This window comes from Gorilla gorilla, chromosome 5 (assembly GCF_029281585.2).
Source record: "Gorilla gorilla gorilla isolate KB3781 chromosome 5, NHGRI_mGorGor1-v2.1_pri, whole genome shotgun sequence".
Taxonomy (NCBI): domain Eukaryota; kingdom Metazoa; phylum Chordata; class Mammalia; order Primates; family Hominidae; genus Gorilla; species Gorilla gorilla.
The window spans coordinates 149,903,449-149,925,032 of NC_073229.2; the positions used below are offsets into that span (position 1 = coordinate 149,903,449).

The 21,584-nt window shown below is 38.3% G+C and overlaps 1 long non-coding RNA gene across 1 annotated transcript in view; it reads right to left on the reverse strand.

The window, feature by feature from the left end:
- Positions 1 to 19,883, reverse strand: part of LOC129534089 (uncharacterized) — a 169,009-nt gene extending 149,126 nt beyond the window's left edge. Inside the window, exons 1-2 of the long non-coding RNA XR_010134362.1 lie at positions 18,124 to 19,883; positions 17,441 to 17,604 (exon numbers count right to left, since the gene is read on the reverse strand). This is a non-coding gene — a long non-coding RNA (uncharacterized lncRNA). The remainder of the gene's footprint in view (positions 1 to 17,440; positions 17,605 to 18,123) is intronic.
- Between the last annotated feature and the right edge of the window lie 1,701 nt (positions 19,884 to 21,584).

Consider the following 21,584-nt stretch of genomic DNA (forward strand, 5'->3'; position numbering starts at 1 on the left):
AGCATTTTTAAGAAAGAACAAAGTGGTAAGTGCTATAAATGAGTTGTATACTATGTATTATGGAAAGACAAAAGAAAACACAACTAACTTTACGAGACTTGGTATTAAATCACAGAAGCAGGAGTCAAAAAAGCCATAAAGCAAACCTGGACTAACTGGCTTTGCCAGACCCAAATCCTAAATCTTGTCTGTGATTTTCCTGAGCAGTGAACATGAGGCGGGGTGCAGCATCCAGCCCTGTCTCCTCGAATTGACTCACAGGCAGAGGCAGGGGAAAGGTAAGGCCCCAAGGTGGGGAGAGATTTCAGCAGAGCAGCAGAGCTTCTGGACTTCTACCTTCTCCCGTTCAGACTTCCTCAACTTTATTTCTTTGAAATGTAGACTTGCCACATATTTCATTACATGCTATTTTATTTGATAAAAATGTGAGTGCTAAAATAATTGAAAACTGAACATGAGTTTTAGCATATGATCTCTCATATGGGTAGGGGAGGAGGTGTTTCCAATTGGAAGGTAATTCAACACTTGGTATCTAGGTACACAAAAAGATTGTTCAAAGAGGCTGTGCTCGTAAGAGTTGGTTTATGTAAAAGAGTATTTACTGCTGCAACATTCCAAAGAGTGAAACATTGATATAACTTAAACATCCAGCCATATGATTAGATAAATCCTATATCGTGCCATCTTAAGAAGAAATTTTTAAAGGAGGCAGATTTATATGTGCTGATATGGAAGACTGTCCCAGGTATGTTGTCAAATATACATGCAATTTTATTAGCATTGCAATGCTAATGTAGTACGAATCTCAGTTTACAAACTCAAATGCACAAGAAATGTACCTTGGCTAAGATAATGAGCTTATTTTCTATTTTAACTCAATTTTTCTGTGATGATAGAAATTTAATTCCTAATGTTGTGTTTGAGTTCCAGGAAAGTTTCTATAGCAGCAATATGGAAGCAAGGGGACATCTTGTCCTTGGTCTTGTCATCTATCACTCATGTCCTCAGATAGATTCTCCAGTCTGGTCACCCATCTTAGGATCATGCAAGTCATTGTTGTGTCCTCCTCTTCCCAGGTGTGGCTTTCTCAGCTTTTTTCATGCCCTTCCAAGAGTCATTTCATTCATGCTAGGCTGCAGGAAATTCTGAGTATTTGTTTAAGTCCCAGTAGGTCTCAACACACTCTACTGCCTTGTCTCCTGCTCCTAAGGCCTTGCCACCACCCCTGCCTGAAGGTCTACCGGGAAAGCAGACACAACCTCTCTACCCTCAGATTCTCTAAGCATGCTTCAGTACGTCTCTCCACTACCAAGTTCCTCTAAGTTGGGAAAACAGGGCAGAGGACCTTCTTTCTCAGGAATGCACAAGGAAGCATACTTCATACAGTTGTGTGGTTTGAACACTGCACACAGTACTTGTTTGGGAATGACTGGGGCTGAAATCTAGAAGGTCAGGACCCTTGGCAAAAAGCCAGGGCTGCTGGAAAAAGGAGGGGCCTTTGTCTTTACACGAAGGTGTTGTCAGCTCTCTAAGCTACTGCCTCTGGCAAGGATCCACTCAGCAAGGCATCTCATTGCAATTTAGTCACCAAAATAGGGCTTTGCTAATTTTTGGAAAGAAGCAGTATAAATTGCCAGAGGTACTTTTTCCTCTCTCTCCTCCTAAGAATTGAAATCTTTTTTATCTAATCTTGAAATCTCTAAGACCTTTTATGACTTATCATATATTCTTCCAAATCTCCTTTTATGATCTGTCTTTTTCTATTCCCACAAGGACTAGAAACTCAAAAATTTGACACTGAAAAGTTATTGGCTCCCTTTTCATAATACGTTCAGTTGGGTCATCTGTTCTCTGAGGCAATGAATGCAGAATGTGCTGATTGAATGGGTAAAAGGCCAGGACCATTAGGAAATACAGAGGGAAAAAATACTTCAGTTAATATTTTAAAATGTCATCCTGCCATTGTATGTGTATAAAACAGCTCCGGAAGGCTACATACTTGTCTCAATGATTAGCAGTAATTCACCTCTGTAGTGAAATTTGGAGATGAGACTTCTATTTTTTTGCTGTGTAAATGTCTGCATTCAAATTGTTTTTATAAGAAGCTGTGTGACTTCTGCAACTTTTTTCTTGAAACATTTTTTTTTAACTGGAAAAAATGCTCCAATGTACTTTTAGTGATAGCACTCGGAATGATAACTTGTTTGTTCTCCCATTTCATTGCCTTTTTGGTGATACATCTCTCTATGGCAGAGTTAGACTATTTTTAAGTTCTTGCTCAGTGCTTATATAACATTAACGAGAGTTATAGAAATGGCAGGACTGATGGAAACAATATGGATTAAAATGTACATAATTTGCATAATTTAATATGACTTATCTCACAGGTGGAACCTCTAAGGGTTTCATATTTCCCACTTCCTTTTGTAAATGAGGAAAGGCTAAGACTTAACAAATAATAGTAAATTCCACAGGGTGGCCCAAATCAACAGAGCCTGGAAAAACTAAGACAAAAGCTCCAATCCTCTCGATTCCAGTCCAGTGTTCTTTCTATTACACGATACTCTTTCTCAGTTTGGGCTACTCCTCTGCCTTCATGAATATAAAATGGTGAGCAGAGGTGACTGTAAGTGAATGAAGCTTAAGCTTCAAGTGCCTAATTTGCACACACCCTTTGCAAAGCAACAGGTTCACATGGACACATGACTTTTGTACAGTTTGCAAAAGTTATTTTTTTTTAACTGCAACAGGTTAAGGCCACTCTACTCTCTCTTTCCACTCCAACTTCCCTGCATACTAAGTGGCACTGGGTAGCCATGTACTTTTTGATGATATGACTAAGGAGTGGTTTATTTTGTTGGGGATACATATGATCTCAATATAGTGTCATGTATTTTTAAGTGTACAGATACTTCCATTAAAGTTATTGCCAACTAACCCTGTGTAGGAACAGATTCCAAGAATACCCTTACTGCCCACTATGCCATCTCCCAGTCTCCTGACAAGAAGGTGTGGGCCAGTGGTGAATTCCTATGGTGTGCAGCTGTAACAGCAAAGTCATGGAGGAGAGGCAAGGTTAAACTGTGTGAAGCCAGTAGAAGCTAATCTGTAGAAAATTCTTCCAATCATCATGTGTATAATTTTAACAGAGAATTTGGTTGTTGTGAAAATCTAATCAAAACAGATTTTTTTCCTTGTCAGAAATAGTTTTGGTAGTGCAGTATATATAAAATCTCAGATTTCTCATATATTTATGGTAATTGTGTGAAATAGAATTTATCTGAGTTACTAGGTTTGAAGGGAACAAATCCGTAACTATACCAAAAACAGAGTAGGCCTATAACAATTCAACAATATAATAAGAGGTTTTCCTAATTAGACAAGTCATAAAATTTCACAGATTACTAATAATGAGGCTAAAAATTTGTCAGCTATCAACAATTTTTTAAATATTAAATCATACTAGAGTAAGTTATATTTCCATTTTCTTTACAGAATATATAATTGATATTTAGCAAAGAGGCAATAAAAGAGTATACAGCCAAAAACAGTATAAAAATAGTATAGAGGTGTGGCAGATGGTTAATTAACGAAAAAATAAATTTTCTAGATTTTTTTGGATTTGTAGCTTTGTGAGGTTTTATAAATTTGTTTTTGTGATTTTTTTTGTACCTACCTTTGCACTATTTTTTTTTTTGAAAGAGGGCCTCTCAAATTGCATAGGCTTTAGGATGCTATGAAGCCCAGATTCACCCTAATAGTGAGCATAATTTTAGTGTTCTTTTGACGCTTGCCTATAGCAGCTTCATTAATCCCTGCAGTTTACAGACTTCCCTTCCCATTTCTCCTCCTCCCCCTCATCCTTGAATGCAATATACACAGAAAGCTTTGCAAGGTACCTAGTCAGAATTAGTGGTTCTCTTTTCAACTTCCACAACAGCCAATATTTACCTCTGTCTATCATATTTATCAGAATCTGCCCTAGATTAACTTATCTATCAAATATATATTGAGGATCCATTGTTTGCTGGGGTCTGTGCTGAGTCTCAGGACCACTCTTAGACCAGGCCTTGCCTAGGACTTGTATTTTTAAATATTTTAAAAGGCCCCTCCATCCACACGCCTCCAAATGAGCTGAGGGTCTGCAAGGCCAAGGGCCCATGCTTAGCCATGTCCCTGGTATCTTTTCCTAAGTCACATTCTGGGTACCTGTAACTCCAGAATTCCTTGCTAAAATCTATATTGAGTCTGCTTCCACATGGACCTCTTCCCCTGACCCTTCCTCCAGAGGGTTGATTTGCCTCTGGTACGCTCATTCCCAGGATGAAGAAGAGGCTATTCTTTAGGTGGGAGAGAGAGAGAGTACAGAGCTCGGAGATGAAAGCTGGGCTATCCATGCACACGTGCAGGTGATCTCACAAAAGTAAAGGGGAAGAGAAAGGGGCAGGCTAGTGGCTCCATTTGTACTCATGCCCTGAACCCTACAAATGTTAGTTATGGGCCTGCTAGAACTGTAGTCGCATTCCTATGTCTTGGTTTTATCTCGTAGTTTCCTAAACTTTCTTTGTCGCTATAATTTTTTAGTGTTTCTGTAATTTTTTCATGGCATAGATGGGACAGAAGAAATGCCTAACCATTCTGTTTATTGAGTAATTAGGGCCAAACAACTTAGTAGAAGTAATTTACATGGTGTGACACATGTCGCTTTGTTTCCCTCAAAAATATAAAATATCCTTCAGTTACCCTGTGAGTTTGTCACAGAAATCTGGGGTGTCTCAATATGCAGGTTGAGAATCATGTGTTTATCCTAGATTGTGAGCTTCTTTGGAAAAGATGTGCATTATGGAAAATTATATTTTCCAAAGATGACCATATTTCTAGTCCTACATGCTTTTCTAGAACCTCACCACTATCTCAATGAGATACAAAGTCTAATTCCCCTCCTCTTGAATTAGGAGGGACTGGTGACTCATTTGTAATCAATAGGATGCAGCAGCAATGACACTGCATGACTGTCAAGGCTCCTAAAGGTCATAAAGGTGGCATAACTTCTACACTGTTAGTTCAAACACTTGCTCAGAGCTGCCATGCTGTGAGGAAGCCCAAGCTAGTCAGCTCAGAGAGAGCATCTGGAGAGGCTCTGAAGCTACACAGCTATAGAGTCCTCAGCTGCACAAGCCCCCTGCTGTTCCAGCTCCAACCACTGCTAGACTACAACCATGTGAGACACCCCAAGCTATAATCACTCATTGGAGCCCTTTCTGAATTCCTGTCTCCCAGAATCTGTAATCATACATAATAAAATGACTCTTGTTATTTCAAGTTTTGGGGTAATTTGTTAGGTAGCAAGAGTAACTGGAAAACTCATTTTTTATTGCTTTGACAGAATAGTATTTAGAATATTTTGGAAGGTCAATAAATGTTCATCAAATTAAATTGAAAAATGAAAAAATTTCAGAGTATTAGTGATGAATCCAGATGATTATAAAGATGTTGAAAATATGAAAATTTAGGTTAAATGTATACTGACCCTAGAGCAAACCCTGCATATTAGTCTTTGAATTTTTTAAGAGTTTTAATAAGTCCTTAGACAAGTCTGTTTCTTTGCCCTTTGCTTTTGTCTCTTTACAACAAAGGGCAGAAAAAAAATTCTAAATACCCATTTGCAAACTCACTATATCATGAAGTCACCATAGAGGTCACATATGTTGAATTATCAATACCAGTTAATTGAGGGTTTTAATTAGTCAATTCAGATTAAGCAAGGTATTACTATAATTGGTTAATTCCAAAGACAGCCATCTGTTCCCTTTGTGAGTATTAATATTATGCCATATAAAGTCTAGCAGAGAGAAAAATTTGTCAAGTAGAAATTATCTCACCATTAGCAAAAGGTAGATCCCTAGGAAGTAAAAGGAAGGGGTGGGGAAGCAAACTGACCAAGATTGGAAAAAAGGAAAAAAGAAAGCCTATGAAGAAAGGAGACTGTCAAATTATTTGCTACGTTAAGAGAATCAAACTGAATTTAACCTTGGATATCTGTTTGTGCCTGGCATTGTTTTTCACTGGAGTGGAGGGAGGTAATTAAAATGCCATGTAGCTACTTGCCTTGTATGCATTGCTAAGTATAATTCAAACTCTTATGAATCTGCCCTCTCAAAGAAATAGCTGATTATAGAAACAGAACAAAACCCCTTTGATCCCTCTTGCGATACAACTAGGTCATGAGAAGCAGAATTCCAAATATATTCTCAGTTTTGGATGACTCTTCACAGAAGGTTTAACTTTGGGAGGTTTCAAAATGAACAATGAGGGAAACCAAGGCAGAATATAAAGCAATAAAGACTTGTTGGCATGAAAAAACAACTCACCAGAGGTCATCTGAATGGACTTTTGTTTACATGGTTTTTTCTAACCTCCATTGTAATGGGTTTTTTTCCTAACAAACAGTGCTTACAGGGTACACTGATAAATATCAGGTGTGTGAAACATGGATGAATTGAATGTGGCATGCAAAAGCCCATAATATCTTGGATACTTGTGATAATCAAAAAATGGACAACATTTATGAGTTTCTTATAAACTTTACCAGTTTTTCCAGTGGCTTTGTCATCTAAAATACACAAATGCGTCTTTGTCTTCTAGTCAGAGAAGAACTTTTGTGCTTTTGGAATGAATTGTATCTCCTTCTAAAAGCAAAAACTTAATCAAAATATTTTGTGAATAATCTAGTATTTTAACGTTTTCATATAAAATAATAAGATCAAGATAAGGCTACATATTGGTTAAGATTTTTTCCCCTTTACAACCAAAAATAAACTAGTTATAAAACAAAAGGGACTTTCTCACATAACACTGAAGTTCAGAGGTAGGACTGGCTTCGGGGGCAGCTCAGTCAGGGACCTGGCTCTGTTTCTCTGTGGTTTTCTAGGTTTTGTCCTTCTCCATATGTCACCCTCAGGTTTCCCTCCTGTTTCCAAAGTGTGTCTCCCACGAAAGTGGGTCTCATGTATTCTCATTCACATCTCTTAATTCTCTCACTGATTGAACTCCTCCTAAACCACCCTAATGGCCTAGGAACTGAGATACATACATACATAAGCCTATAGTAAGTGATGGAGGAATGTTCTGATTGGTTGGGTAATATAAATTCAGCATCCACCTTGGACTAGAGTCCACGCAATCTCACCCAAACTGAGGGCTGCTACATGGAGGGGTGGCTCTTCAAAGGAAAATCTGAATACTGCAAGGAAGGAAGGAAAGTGGGTAATGGATGCTGGGAAGATAATTAACGTCTACTACAGGTAGTTCCTATCAATTATTACAGCAGCTCCTATGTTTTCTGGGCAAGTGTAACTATGAAATAAGACATTTCTTGGGGAGAAAAAGAATTCTTCCATTCTGAATTATGCAAAGATTTTTAAAATGCAGAAATCATCTTTGAGTTTATCAGAAACAAGTCAAGGAATCAAATGAGCAAGGATTTCAACCAAGGAAAATGGTTCATGATAGTAATTCCAATTCATTTAACAAATATCAATGGAATGCTGACATGTACCAGATACTATGCTAAGTTCTTGCCCAGGTTGGAGTGCAGTGTCTACTCACAGGCACGATCACGGTACACTATAACCTTGAACTCTTGGGCCGAAGCATTCCTCCTACTTCAGCCTTTTTATTATTTTTTATATCAATTTTACATTTAAAAATGCCTATCAAACAAAACGCAAAACAATTAATTTGTTTTCCCACATTAAAGATTAATCAAAGACACATAAATTATAAGAAATCCTAAAAGGTAAAAAATAACCAGTGCTGAAACATTAAAAAGAGTTGGCATTTTTAGTGGTGTATTCAGCATCATTGTGATATAAATAGATATATTATTTATGGTAGTCTAAAAAGCATTATTAAAGATTTAAATAAATGTGTGTAATTTCTTTTAGACATTTTGAAGTAATGGCTTTTTTCCCCAAAAATATCCATAACTACCATTCTGAATCACTAATGATGCAAAACTATGATCAAAATAAAACAAAAAAAATTCAGACACATATATACTACATATTATATGTAACAACGATAGTATCATATAAATCTTAGACACTATTCCTGCAAACATTGAGGCTCAATTCTCCACTAAATCATTTCCTGGTGGTAAGATATATTCTGATGCTAAACCGTCAAGTTTCTTATTCACCGTGTAGCACAGGAATCAGACTGAGCTCAATTTGGGGTTGTCTCTTCATCAGATGATACTGAGTAACTCAGCCCCAGACGTCAGGGTGCCACTGAGTATGCAGTATGCTGACTTAATCATAAAAATTAACACCTTTAGTATTCAAGCAGCTCATATCACTCACAAATTTCTCTTTAACAAAGAAAGGCATGCATTTCATACATGGGTAGGAAATCTAGCAGAAGTATACATAGGACCAGCCAGCGCCACACTGCTGACTTTTAATCAGCAATGAATACACGCCGAGCAGCCACTTCCCACTTTTCCTATTTCCATACCGCCCCCGTATGCCAACCTGTGTTCCGATGATCACTTTTACTCAACACTTCACCTCCCACAAAGCAATAGTGTGCAAGGTTTATATAATTAATGTTTGTGCAGGGCTATTAAAGCCTTGTCTGAAAGATGCCTTTGAAGAGGAAAGGACTGTTGATACTATGATGTCCTGGATTTGTTATCCTTATCGAGACTGTTTCTATGAGGAAAAGCTACAGCAATGATAGATGGAACCACTTTTATTCAGCAGAGTTACAGGTGGCAAAACACTGCTGCAGGACTCAGGCAAGAATGTGGCCCAGGGCAACATCAACGTATGTCCTATCAATCACTAGGTACCACACTTTATAGACCAGAGATAATGTTAATTCTATCCTGCTTACAGTATGCTCTGTACTAGAAAAGTTTGAGGTGCCTTGCAACCACCATAATTTAGTGAAGCATGAAATGAAAGCTACACATAGGAAAGTTAAGACATTATCTTTACTCAGCCATTAATCCAAGCAGGGTTGACATTTGGTGCTAGAAAATCTTTCCTCTATACTACTGTTGTTATCATTTAGGAAAGAAAGAAAAAGGAAATTGATCTTCATCGCATATATACAATGAACTATATACTGCCAGGAGTTTCACATTTAACTTATTTGATCTTTAAAACAACTCAGTGAGGTATATTTTTTAGTTGAGGAAACCAAGACTCAGAAAGAAAAATTATTATGGCTTAGATAACATAGGCTACTTAGTGACAGAGCCATGAATTTAACCCAGGTCTCTATGATTCCAAAACCAATGCTTTTCCCACTATATATACAAAGCAGATGAACTAATTTAACCCATCTAAGTTTCTTTCTTCTGGATTTCATCTTTACCTTTAAAAAGAACAGAAGTTCTATAACTCATATTTCCAAATAAATTATTCTAGAACTATCCATGAAGCTGTCTCATGCCATGCCAACCCTCATTTCTCTTTCCCATCCCTGATCTGTGGACTGCAATATAGAACTGAGCATTTGGTTACCTACAGGAAGATTTCATCTTAAAATAGTACCTTATTTATACCTACCCACTGCCAATCACACATGCAAACCACCTCCCATTTCCACCATCACTGAGGTCACTAATGTCAGTATTATGGTAGGAATTCGAAAATAAAATAAAATCAGTGGATTCATTAGTGAAAATAAAAACAATTTCTGGAAAAAAAAAAAACAGGAATGCCTCAAGATAGCATGTATGGGCAGCCGATGCAAGAAGCTGGCCCTCAATTCAAAAATATGTTACCCATGTGTAGACTAAAATTTTAAAAGATACTTTATTATACTATTGGAATTCTACAAAATAGAAAATAATTTAAATTCACAAACATCTTTTTCCTAAAATACACATTTCACCAAGAGGGCTAAGAGGATGTAACATTCACAACCTAGGGACAATTCGGTCAGATTGTTTCTTCCCAATACCTCTATGAGATCAATTGCACTGAAGGAATGCCTATTTTTACTAGAAGAACGAATGTGGAAGTCAATAATTTGGAAGCATGGGGTAGCTTCAGAGGAGGAGAGGTTCAGGGATCGGGTACAAGGCTTGGCTTGGGCCAGGATAAAAACACTCAGTATTAAAAACCTGAGTAGCATTACTAGATTGTAATACAGATAGAAACGGACATGAAAGGATGTTAAGAAGAAATTAGGGGATTTGGGAGAGTTTCAACAAAATTATTCTAAAGTTGTTCCAAAAGTATAAATACAAGGGATGTCCTTAACAGCGGAATAGACTAACAAAATGTGGTATGTATACAATGGAATATTTTTCAGCCACAAAAATAAATGAAGTTCTGATACATGCTACAGCATGGATGAATCTTGGAAACATTATGCTAAATGAAAAAAGCCAGACCAAAAAAGGACAAATATCGTATGGTTCTACTTCTGTGAAATATCTAGAATTGGCAAATTGGTAGAGACAGAAAGTAGACTACAGGTTACCAGGGGCTTGACAGAATGAATAACGGGAAGTTACTGCTTAATGGGTACAGAGTTTCTGTTTGGGGGTGACAAAAAAATCTTAGAAATAGATAGTAGTGGTGGTTGTAGAATATTGTGAGTATAATTAATGCCATTGAATTGTACATTCAAAAAATGGTCAAAATAGCAAATGTATATATATTATACCACAATAAAAATATTTTCTAATGCAAGAGACAAGGCAAAATTTTAAAAGAGGAATGAAGATAGCCCTTGCCTTACTATTAAAATACATTGTTTTAAAATTACAATAATTCAAACAGATGCTGACACAGATACAGAGAAACAAATGAATGGAATTAAACAGTAGGTCTTTAAGCAGACCCAGTTCTCCACATGAATTTGGTATGTAATGAAGCAGACATTTAAGTCAGTGAAAAAGTCATGCATGAGCATCAACAGTTGATAATGACACAACCAGCCATTTGAAGGAGCAGCTGCTTCATGAGGATAGGAATTCTGCCTGTGTCATGCACCAATTATTCCCCAGGCAAAAGCATGGTACCTGGTACATTGTACACATGCAATTAATGTTTTCTTGAATTAATGGACTAAAAATAACTCTTATATCACAAAATATACCAAAGTAAATTCTAAAGTTTTTTTAAGTGGGGAAAAATATTAAAACCTGATAAACTTGAGGGTGGGGGGAGGGGGAGTGGATAACATTAGGAGATATACCTAATGTAAATGACGAGTTAACGGGTGCAGCACACCAACATGCCACATGTATACATATGTAACAAACCTGCACGTTGTGCACATGTACCCTAGAACTTGAAGTATAATTTAAAAAAAACAGATAAACTTCATAAATTAGAATATAAAAATTTCAACAACTGCATATCAAAAAGTTCATAAATAAGATTTTTTAAACAGCAAACTGAAATAAATACATATGTAAATTTGTGATATATGAGGCAAACATTAAGTGCCTTGATTTAAAATGACCACCTTTAACTCACTAATAACAAGACAATTATTTCGGAAACATTAAGTATACTGATAGTCAAAAAAGCATAAATAGCCAATAAAAACTCTGAAAACAATCTCTAACATCATTAATAGTAAGAAAAAACTAAAATCAAAATGATAGTTCCTGTTTCACCTATCAGGCTGGCAACTATCAAACTATCGAGTATTGACGACAATTCAGAGAAACGAGTACTCTCACTTTGCTGGCAGAGATATAAGTTAGTCAACTGTTATGAAAGGTAGTTTGGCAGAAAATATCAAAAAGTGTTTAAAATATGAACACCATTTGGTGACCTGACTCTATTTCTAATAATTTAGACTTAAAATAATCTAAAACATGTATACTTTTTTAACCTGTAAGATTTCTTCAGCACAATACATTTCTTCAGTCCACAATAGAAAAAATGTAACCATTTAAATGCCCAATATTAACAACTAGTTAAGTAAATGTATGATACATTCATACCAAGGATTACTATATTATCAGGGGAGAAAATTATGTTATAAAAGAATATTTAATGAGATGGAATGTCCATCTCATTAAATGTCCAAGCAGATTACAAAACAGTATGAGGCAAAATGATCTCATATTTTGTGAAAAGGAAAAAAAATCATAAAAGCTGGAAGGAAAATCAATGAAATATTAACAGTAACTGTCTCTGGTTATCAATTAAGTGGCAATTTAAATGTTCTTATTACTGCTAACATGATTTACTAATTTTTCTGCATTTAACATGTATTGATATTATGATAGAAAAGCAATAAAAGATGCTTTTAATTTTAATGAGGAAACCAAAAATAATAGGCAACTTTGTCCTTTGTTCTTGAGAGTCAGGATTAATCAGCTATATTGCCAGGCACGGTGGCTCACACCTGTAATCCCAGCACTTTGGGAGGCCAAGGCAGGCGGATCACCTGAGGTCAGGAATTCGAGACCAGCCTGGCTAACATGTTGAAACCCCGTTTCTACTAAAAATACAAAATTAGCTGGGCGTGGTGGCATGTGCCTGTAATCCCAGCTACTTGGGAGGCTGAGGCAGGAGAATCACTTGAACCTGGGAGGCGGAGGGTGCAGTGACCCAAGATCATGACATTGCACTCCAGCTTGGGCAACAAGGGCAAAACTCCATCTCAAAAAAAAAAAAAAAAAAAGGTCAGCTATATCTGTCTCTTTCCATATGTCAAATTAGTTTTAAAGCATTATTCTATTTGAGCTTTACTCTATTGTTAGGTATCATTAACCTCTTGGATGAGGTCTAGATTTCAGAAAAAGTAGCACACTCAAGGTCATGCAGCTAGTGACAGCTGAATATGACCGGCCCCCGTGGTATCTGATTCCAAAGCGCGTGTTCTTTCTTTATTCTTTCCATAGGTTTCTGGCGAACAGATGGTGTTTAGTCACATGAATAAGTTCTTCAGTGGTGATTTCTGAGATTTTGGTGTCACATCACCTGAGCAATATATACTTTACCCAATGTGTAGCATTTTCCTGGGGTTTATTGTGGAGTAGTTAGGCGTTATGAGAATAGACCCAAAAAACTAACTGCCACATATCACATAGTTTCTGTGAAAAAATGTTTGGCACTCTAAACACCACACTTATAAATGGCCATTGGGAAGCAATTTTTTCTTAACCTATGTGTTGCTTCTGACTGTTTACACTGTTTATGTCTGTGTCACATGCATTATTATTCTTGGAGGCAATATCCAGTAATGGGTAGGAGCACTGGCTCATAGTTAGATTCCCTTGGTGGAACCTGACTCTACCCTTTAATACCAATAAACTACTTACCTTCACAGGGTCTGATTCGTCACCAGTAAAATAAAGGTAATGACTGTACCTACCTTAGGTTGTTCTAGTGAAGATTAAATAAATTAATCTACGTGGTGCTTTGTGGATTTAAAAAGTGTCAGACACATAGCAAGCACTAGATAAAGGGGATCTATGATGATCATTACTAATGTATTCGCTAGATATTAAATCCCCCCAAGGGCAATAATCGCATGTTGTATTGCTTTTGAATTCCCTAAAGAGCTCAATAAATGGTTGATCAATGGATAAAGCTGGAAGTAAGGTAATTTCTGACAAGAATTTCTCAGTGCTGCAAAATACCCTCTCTAATTCAACGAGAATGCTCCCTGATTAACTTGTATTGACTAATAGAGGCCTTATTTTTATCTTATTTTTTCTCATCTATGAAAGGGGTACTTAAAATTACCATTTAAGGCTGTCTTGCATTTCCTTATTAAACATCACTTTAATTATTGATTGAATATTCAATATTTAAATGCAAGTTACCTCCATTTCAACAAGGCCTTTCAGGGAAGGGCGTAACTTTATGTGACTAAAAATAGTTAAATGACACCTGAGTTTGAGTTTTAAAATCCTTAAACATTTATTTATGGCACCCTGTAGAAAGATAACAGTAACCTAGTTCTTTCAATAAGAAAGTAGCAGGAAAGAATCATGGCTCAATCTTTCACTGAAAGTATTTAATCTGAGTAAGTCCCAGATACCCAGCAGTATTAATGTACTATGTGCTACTTTGAAGTCAGTGAAACTGAAAATCTCACTTTAGAAAGTTCTCTTAATCACTGAGAATATAACCATGTTCTGATTTTAATTATGACATGGCGGATTTTAAAATAAATCTGTAAAAACTGATGTGCAAGTCCTGGCATAATTATTTGACTACTCCACCAAGTAGGCAGTGTACGTGTTTTTTTTTTTTCATATAAATTGGGTCATATTAAATAAACCCAAGCAACCCAATTAAAAGCAATGAGCTTCCCAAGTGCTGAGCCAACAGTCCTACCTAACAATGCTATTCTAATGGCCAAATGGCTTGCACTGAGAAACAAAAAATATCAAAAATTCCATTTACCAATGCAAATTGTCCTGGAATTTTTCTGTTACTGTAATGTTTTCAATTTGATTTAGTGACAACTAGAAAAAGAAAGAAACTTGGCTAGATTGAACAAGCATATCTAATGAATTAATAGCTGTGAACCTGTCACTTCTCTTAAAAACCTCCGGTGGCTCTCAAATAACTTCAAGAAGATACCCTGCTCAGAACGCAAGCTCCTCCATGATTTGCCTATAGCCTAATTCATTTTCCCAAGACAACTCTCTCCTGCTCTTTCCTTCCATTCCCCTCATTCCAACTAAGAATAATCCATCTTTCCCTAAGAATCACATGCACTCTTCAGCTTCTGTGTCTCTTTGTAAATGCTGGTCCCTCTCCAAGAAAGTCTGCTTACAATTGTAGCTATTTGGTATATCCTTCAAGGCCCTGCTCAAGGCCACTTTTCCCCTTAACCCCATAATTGCACCAAAGAACAGATTAGATGTTAGATACCTATAAAGTTTAAGAGCAATAGAAAAATATTCCAATAAATGTAATATCTAAGTAAAAATAGTGTGTTTGTTATATAAATGGAGCTTGGCAACAAAAATCCTTGGGCCACTCCCGGCCCTCCAACAGGATTGCTGCCTCTAATTCTATACAAAAAGTTTGGAGCTATCACTGCTGAACTCTCCTTTAAAAAGGAATCTTCTCTCTCTTTGTGCCGATAGCATGTAGTCTGCTGTTTACTTTGGCCTTGAACACATCTTATCTTGTCTAACAGTTGTTTGTTTAGACTCCCATATTATTTTCCCTGCTATTTCCTGAGCAGGAATTAAATCTTGCTCACCAGGTACCACCACACTACTTAGCAGACAGTATTGCTCAACGTAGGTAGGTGTTCAATATTTTAGTGGCATGGAAATGAGAATGAATGAATGAAGAGAGGTACAGTCTGAAAAATCAAGCCATGATTAATGAAAATTAGTCTTATCACTTTCAAGTGCACACACTAACAGTTTGTCAGTTATCTCTGTCCATAGCTCTTTGGTTTCATTTTCTGATCATTTCTCCCACAGTTCTGTTTAAGTAGTCCCCACTATCATGTTCCTATTAGTTCTCAAACTACATTTTTGAAATAAGAACAAAGTGTTCATTATCAAATTAAAGAATGGACATTCTTTTTCCAATTCACATTGCACAGAAATAAATTTATGATTAAAACGTTAAAATTTGAATTGAACCTTTTTCATCTCAACTAGAATCTATGTTCACAAGTATACTATCTAATTTAGCAGTATTTCATGGGTCCATGCAAAGAGGACATGATTTTTCAGGTGTACTACCTGAACATCAGAGAAAATCATTCTCCCAACCCTTTAGTATAAAAATTTTATTTCCATCACACCAAGAGGTTTAAAATACTAGTCTGTCTTTCTAAAGGTCTACATTTTAAAAACTGCATAAAGAAAGTTATTTAAAACATAGACAATAGAAGCGACAAAACATAAGGATGTTTCAGTATCTAAAATAAAATAAACTGAAATAGAGTGAATGCAATTTTCAAAAATAGAGAAAATATGCAAATACATATAATATATAAACTCTGTTTTGCAAATGGTGGTTTAATTACAAAATGCAGCATTTTCCTCTCTGACTTGAACTACTGTCTTCTGACAGATATTACCCTAGTCCTTCATATACTAACAAGTCATGTTAATTATAAAACCGTTCATTATTTTCTGCCTTTTACATCTATAGACAGACAGACAAGTATATACCCACATACATCATTTATATTTGTCTTCTATTTTCTATTCATATTTTGTCTTCTATTTTCAGGCTTTATTAATGTTCCCATTACAACTGTTATTCTAGCAAAATCCTGCTAGCCAGCCTTGACAAGTAAATCCTGCAGCGCTGTGAGTTTTGATACATGATTCAATAATGACCTAGGATTCTCAGATTAAAAGTGCTGTGGAAATGTACAGTGTCCCTTTCTTCCATATTCAAGGCACAGTACACTGCCCTTCTCCACTGTGCAGTTGAGCATGGTTGTTCTCTGCTAAGCAGCATGACATTCGGTTTCCAAAGAGATTGTGTTGCCCTAATGAATACTGCAATTCCTCAACAAACTATTCGTTTCTTTGAAGTATTCATGTCCCAGAAATGTAAGGAGCTACTATTCAAGACCAAAATCGGTCTCTAAAAATTTTCAGTCCAATATTCTCAATATACTAATATATTATTAAATTATTTTGAAGGCTAAATCCAGAAAAATGTAGTCAAATTCTTCTCTAGTAGAATCAATCCAGTCCCGTCTAGGGAAAAAAACTGCTATGTTTCTGTTTCTTGTAAAGTATATATTTCAATAAGTTTGCAAAATATGGAGGTCTAAAAATAGCCTGTATTTTTTTCCACAGTAAATCTAAAATTAGCAAGTTCTTATTTCCAGTCTATGAAGGTTTTTTCCCCAGAAAGTCACCTGCCAATTTAAAAATAATCAGATAAGGGCAAAAATGTGCACACATCTAATAAAAATATTTTAATAAAAGTGTTGAGAAAATATAGATGTTATTTGCAGTCTAGTGGAAACGACGTTTAGCCTTAAATATTTCCACAGCATTTGATATTTCAGAAACCTGTAGAGCCTCTTCTTTTCTTTCACTTTTATCAAATAATGCCAAACAAGCAGATCCAGGAATCTTTGATTTAATTTTTTTTTCTGACACTGAAAGAAGAAACTTTCTTACAGAGAATCCATATTTTTGGAACTCTGTGAGACAGTGGTTTTATTAATGTCAATTAATCTTGACAGCTTAGTAGATGGTTTATACAGCTATTAGAAGATATACTATTGTCTTCATTTATGCATAATGTAAATGCTATTATTCATGTTATAATTAACAGAGATACATGAGAATTTTAGACAAAATAATTATTTTAAATAATTAAATATTTGAAGTGCATGAACAAGGCAAGCATGAAGTTCTTTTAGAATTCAGTGACTGGGTAATAACTTTCTTTTTTGAAAAACAGTGTGCTTTCTCTTTTCTCATTATGAAAGTTAGAAAACTCACTGTGCCTCTCTTCTGACTTGGCCACCAGGAAGTTCCATGTTGAACCAGGTCTTATTCACAGTTAAGTATTCCTTCCCATTTGAAGGCATATTCTCTTCATCTTTTCATAGCTTTTTAATGCACGGTTGCTTACTTCTATTTTATTATTCCAATGAGTGTAAATTCTACATATACAAGTAAAGAAGCAGAGAGTTCATTAATTTTAACAAGAAATTAATCTGAAACCATTTATTGTACCCCTACTGTGTGCTGGGCGTTTTTCTAGGGGATGGGAATGTAGTTTATTAAAAGAATATTTTCATAAGAGAAGTGAATATGTTTCATTGTATCCTTAAGAGAGGGGGGAAATCTGCCAATCAAACCAACTTCAAGAAAATGGAAATTTAAAAGAATTTCCTTAAAGGCAAAGCCTGCCAACATCAATTTAACTCCCACAAAAAGTTAAGCTAATACACTGAGTGTTCTCACTGTTGCTTACTGGCGTACGGAAAACTGGTTACTTGCTATACACCCCTCTTCTCAAGGGTCCTGCAATAAAATTAGTCTTTATCCTGAGGCATGCTAAGCACTAACACCACCATAAAATAAAAGCTTTTAAATAAATTGCCCCTCAACAACAGTTTTAAAAATCAGTTTAAACATTCTAACTTTCGAGAGAGAGCTTTGGGTCATAGATTTCCTACCTTGAAGCTTCTGCTGTAACAAGTAAGTCGCAATTACTGGGGCAAGCCAAGAAATACAATGCATTTTGTGTGGCTGACTGGGCAAGAAAAATTAACTAGTAAAGCAGCTCCCTTTCAGGGATGACTTCAAGGTTGGTGGGCCTAAATTTGCACTTGCTTTCAGCTTTGTTTTGCTTTACTGGCTTGCAAATATGTGTCACACAGTGACCCTAGGTTGGCCTGCCTGCTGCCAGCCTGATGTTGGAAAAGGTATTGAAATGTACAAGGATCTTGCCCTTGGCCTCCACTCCTAGGGCGCAGCATTCTCACACATTTTAAGGCGTTACCAGCTCACAGAAGCCTTGTAGTCAGGGAAGGCAGCCCAACAAGGCTGCCCACAGATACACACGTGTTTGTCACCTGCCCCAGCAATTGCAAATAGAATAGCTCTTCTCAAGGCAACCCGTTTGTCCTCCCTTTGAAAGAGAAGGCTGTGTAAATAATGATATTTCACATGTGGCAAAATATTGGTATTTTCAATTTGGACTATGCTTGTAGGCATCTCAGACTAACACAAAGTTTTCTAATTAACAGAGATGCCCTTATTTTACTGAGAAACCAAGCTAAAACTTTTAAATGGTGTCACATCTTGGTGACTTTCTAAGCCCATCAAATACCTGAGTGGCCAACGTTTTTTAAGTAGCTGCGAGCAGCATCTCGAAGGATTTAGAGAAGCAACAAATAACAAAGTGTGACAGTCGGTCTTGGAAAACCAGAGGGCTCTAATGAAGCAAAAAGTAGATCAAGAGGCATTAAAAAAATCCCGGTTCGTTCCAAAAAAGTTTTACAATTATAGCAAAGCAATCATTTCATCGGTTTGTGCAACAAAATTCAAAATCTGCGGGGCGAGATAATACTTGGCCAACATCGCCAAATTTATCACTACGGGTGTAAAAACTGTAACTTTTTATTAAATGGGTGTGAAAAGAGTCGGGGGGGAGGAACAGGACCACTAAATCTGGTATTTCCAGATCTCTGCATTCAACATCTCACTCCCACGCCATTAAGTTAAATAACATTTAGCACAAAACACAGGCTAGACCACCAATTTCGGGAAGGCGTCTGAGTCTTCCCTTCTCCATTCCCTTTAGATCGGCCGTCCTGGCCTTTCTTTCCTAACGGCATCTCCTTTCTAATAAAGTCCCTCGTATCTTTTGGTGTAATTAACTTATGGTACAAATCCTTCAAAAAGAAAGGAAAGAACTGCGGTTTGCTCTACGCGCGGACATCTTTTCTTCCTAAGCCTTCCCTTTCGCTGAAAAGGTTGTCGCAGAAGGGCGGGGAGGCTTGAAATCCTGCCGTTCCCTCATTCTTTCTCTTTTCTTTCTCTCCACATACGCCTCCCCTACACCTCCCCACCTCCAATCCACTACCGTATTTAAGTCGGAGGGGGCGCTTTAAAGGGTTTCCTGTGTCTGTTTCTGTCTCTCTGACCCGAAACGCACTTTCGGTCATAGACAGACAAGGCGCTCAACCAAGGGACAGGCAAATGGAATAAATAGCTGAGGAGAATAAACGACCTAATGGGGAAATCTCGTGCTGCCTAATTGCTATTGTGTTTTGCAGATAAATAAGCATATTATTTTGATAGCGTTCAAAACCCTGAGCTCTCTTGCCCTATGCATTCTTCTTAACAGACTTCTTTGGCGCTTACTATATACCAGGCGCTGTTTTAAATGCTTTTAAAATACCACTTTCTTTGCTTAAAAAATATTTTTAACAGATTTAAAATTCCGTGTGTGCTTTCGAACTTCCCTGCTATACTCTTCTTTATACATAGTACAGCAGTTGTCTTCAAAGACAAATTGAAAAAAAAAAACTTTAACCAGTTGCTACTTAATTGCCAGCAAATCGTTTCCCTCTGCAATTTTTCGCAATCATAATTAAATACACTAGTATAGTGGCAAAGAACTGTTAGATTTTTTTTTTCAGTGATGATCTCAGGTTTTGCCTCAGGCGTTTGAACGCGCCCGCTAATTGCCCGTGTGGCAAACATTAATTGCACCTGCAGGCATTTGAACTCAGAAAAACGTGCAGCCCTCACGGAAAGTTGTGACGGTCGAGCTTGAGCCTGGCGGGCCGCGGAGCGTTCACCTGCGGCCGGGAGGTACTGGCCCAGGGCGCTCGGGACGGGAGGTGGCAGGCGACCGGCGCGCGTCAGGCTCGTCACCCGCTGGATTGCGGGGCCGGAGCGGGGACGGGGTCTGGGTCCTGGCCCGCCCTCGTGCAGCCGACCGGAGGCCCCGAACCCCGCGCCGACCCAGCCACCCGCCCTGAGGCCGACAGGGGAGCTGGGGTTCACCGACCCCCGCGGCCCCGCCGTCGGGCGCGGACCCCATCCTGGCCCCGCCGAGTGTGTGCTTTGCCTGGGGTTAAGTTTCAGAAGCCAAGATGGAACGATTCGGGTTTCTATTCACAAGGTTATTGAAGGCATGGCGGTGGGGACCGCGCAAAAGAGATGAGAGTGTGGGGGGGAAGGGGTTTCTGTTCTAATAAGGGCTTAGCACGCTGGCCGCAGGTCCTCCGCGCCGACCGAGCTCCTTCCCGCTCTCCCCCGGGCCAAACCCCACCAGGGTCCCGTCTTTCCCAGTCGCGTCCTTTCCTCTTCTCCCCGCCCCGCGCCGGGCTTGTGTGGACAGAGAACGGAGTGTCAAAGGGACGCCCTGGGCCGATCCCCAGGAAGCTATGAATCCGTCCGTGACGGAGGGCTCTGGGGATCGACAGACGGCCCTTTCTCAGAGGCTCTCTCCACTACTGACCAAGCGGCTCTGCCAACGTGTGGTTTCCGGCTGGACCCCAACCCAGCCGCCCCCAGTCTCCCGGCACCGCCGCGCCGGAGCGGGCGAGCGGACCCCGGCGCCCCCGGCTGGGTCTCGCTCAGTCCCTGCCCTCGCAGACGCACAGCGGGGTGGCCAGTTCAAAAGTCCTACATAACTCGGAAAGAACCAGCAGCTAGAAAACATGTTTTAAACACACAGCTTGAGTTTTATACAACCCACGTTGTCCAAGGCACGAACTGTTGGACACGAATTCCTACTTTAGAAACCAAATCTAATTTCCAAGCGCCAATCTTCACGTCCCGGACTCTAACTCTGCGGCTGAGAGTGCATACACCAGGGGGACTGGAGGAGACTGGAGGCAATTATCTGGATAATCCAAGCCCGAAAAACTCGAACTTGAAAATATACGATTATGTCCTAAAATGCCCGCGTCATTGGTCTAGTCTTTCCTACCATCAGAGCTGACACAGCTCCAGTCCACGGGCTTCTCCGCGGGGTCTAGGATCCACAGTCCCTGGGGGCCGAAGACCCAATGGAAGTAACTGATGGATCGCAAATTGGAAATCATAACGTGGCCGACCGACCTGATCGGGAAAACTCGCGTCCTTATATGAAACAGCCCCGAGGCCGCGAAAGTAGCCT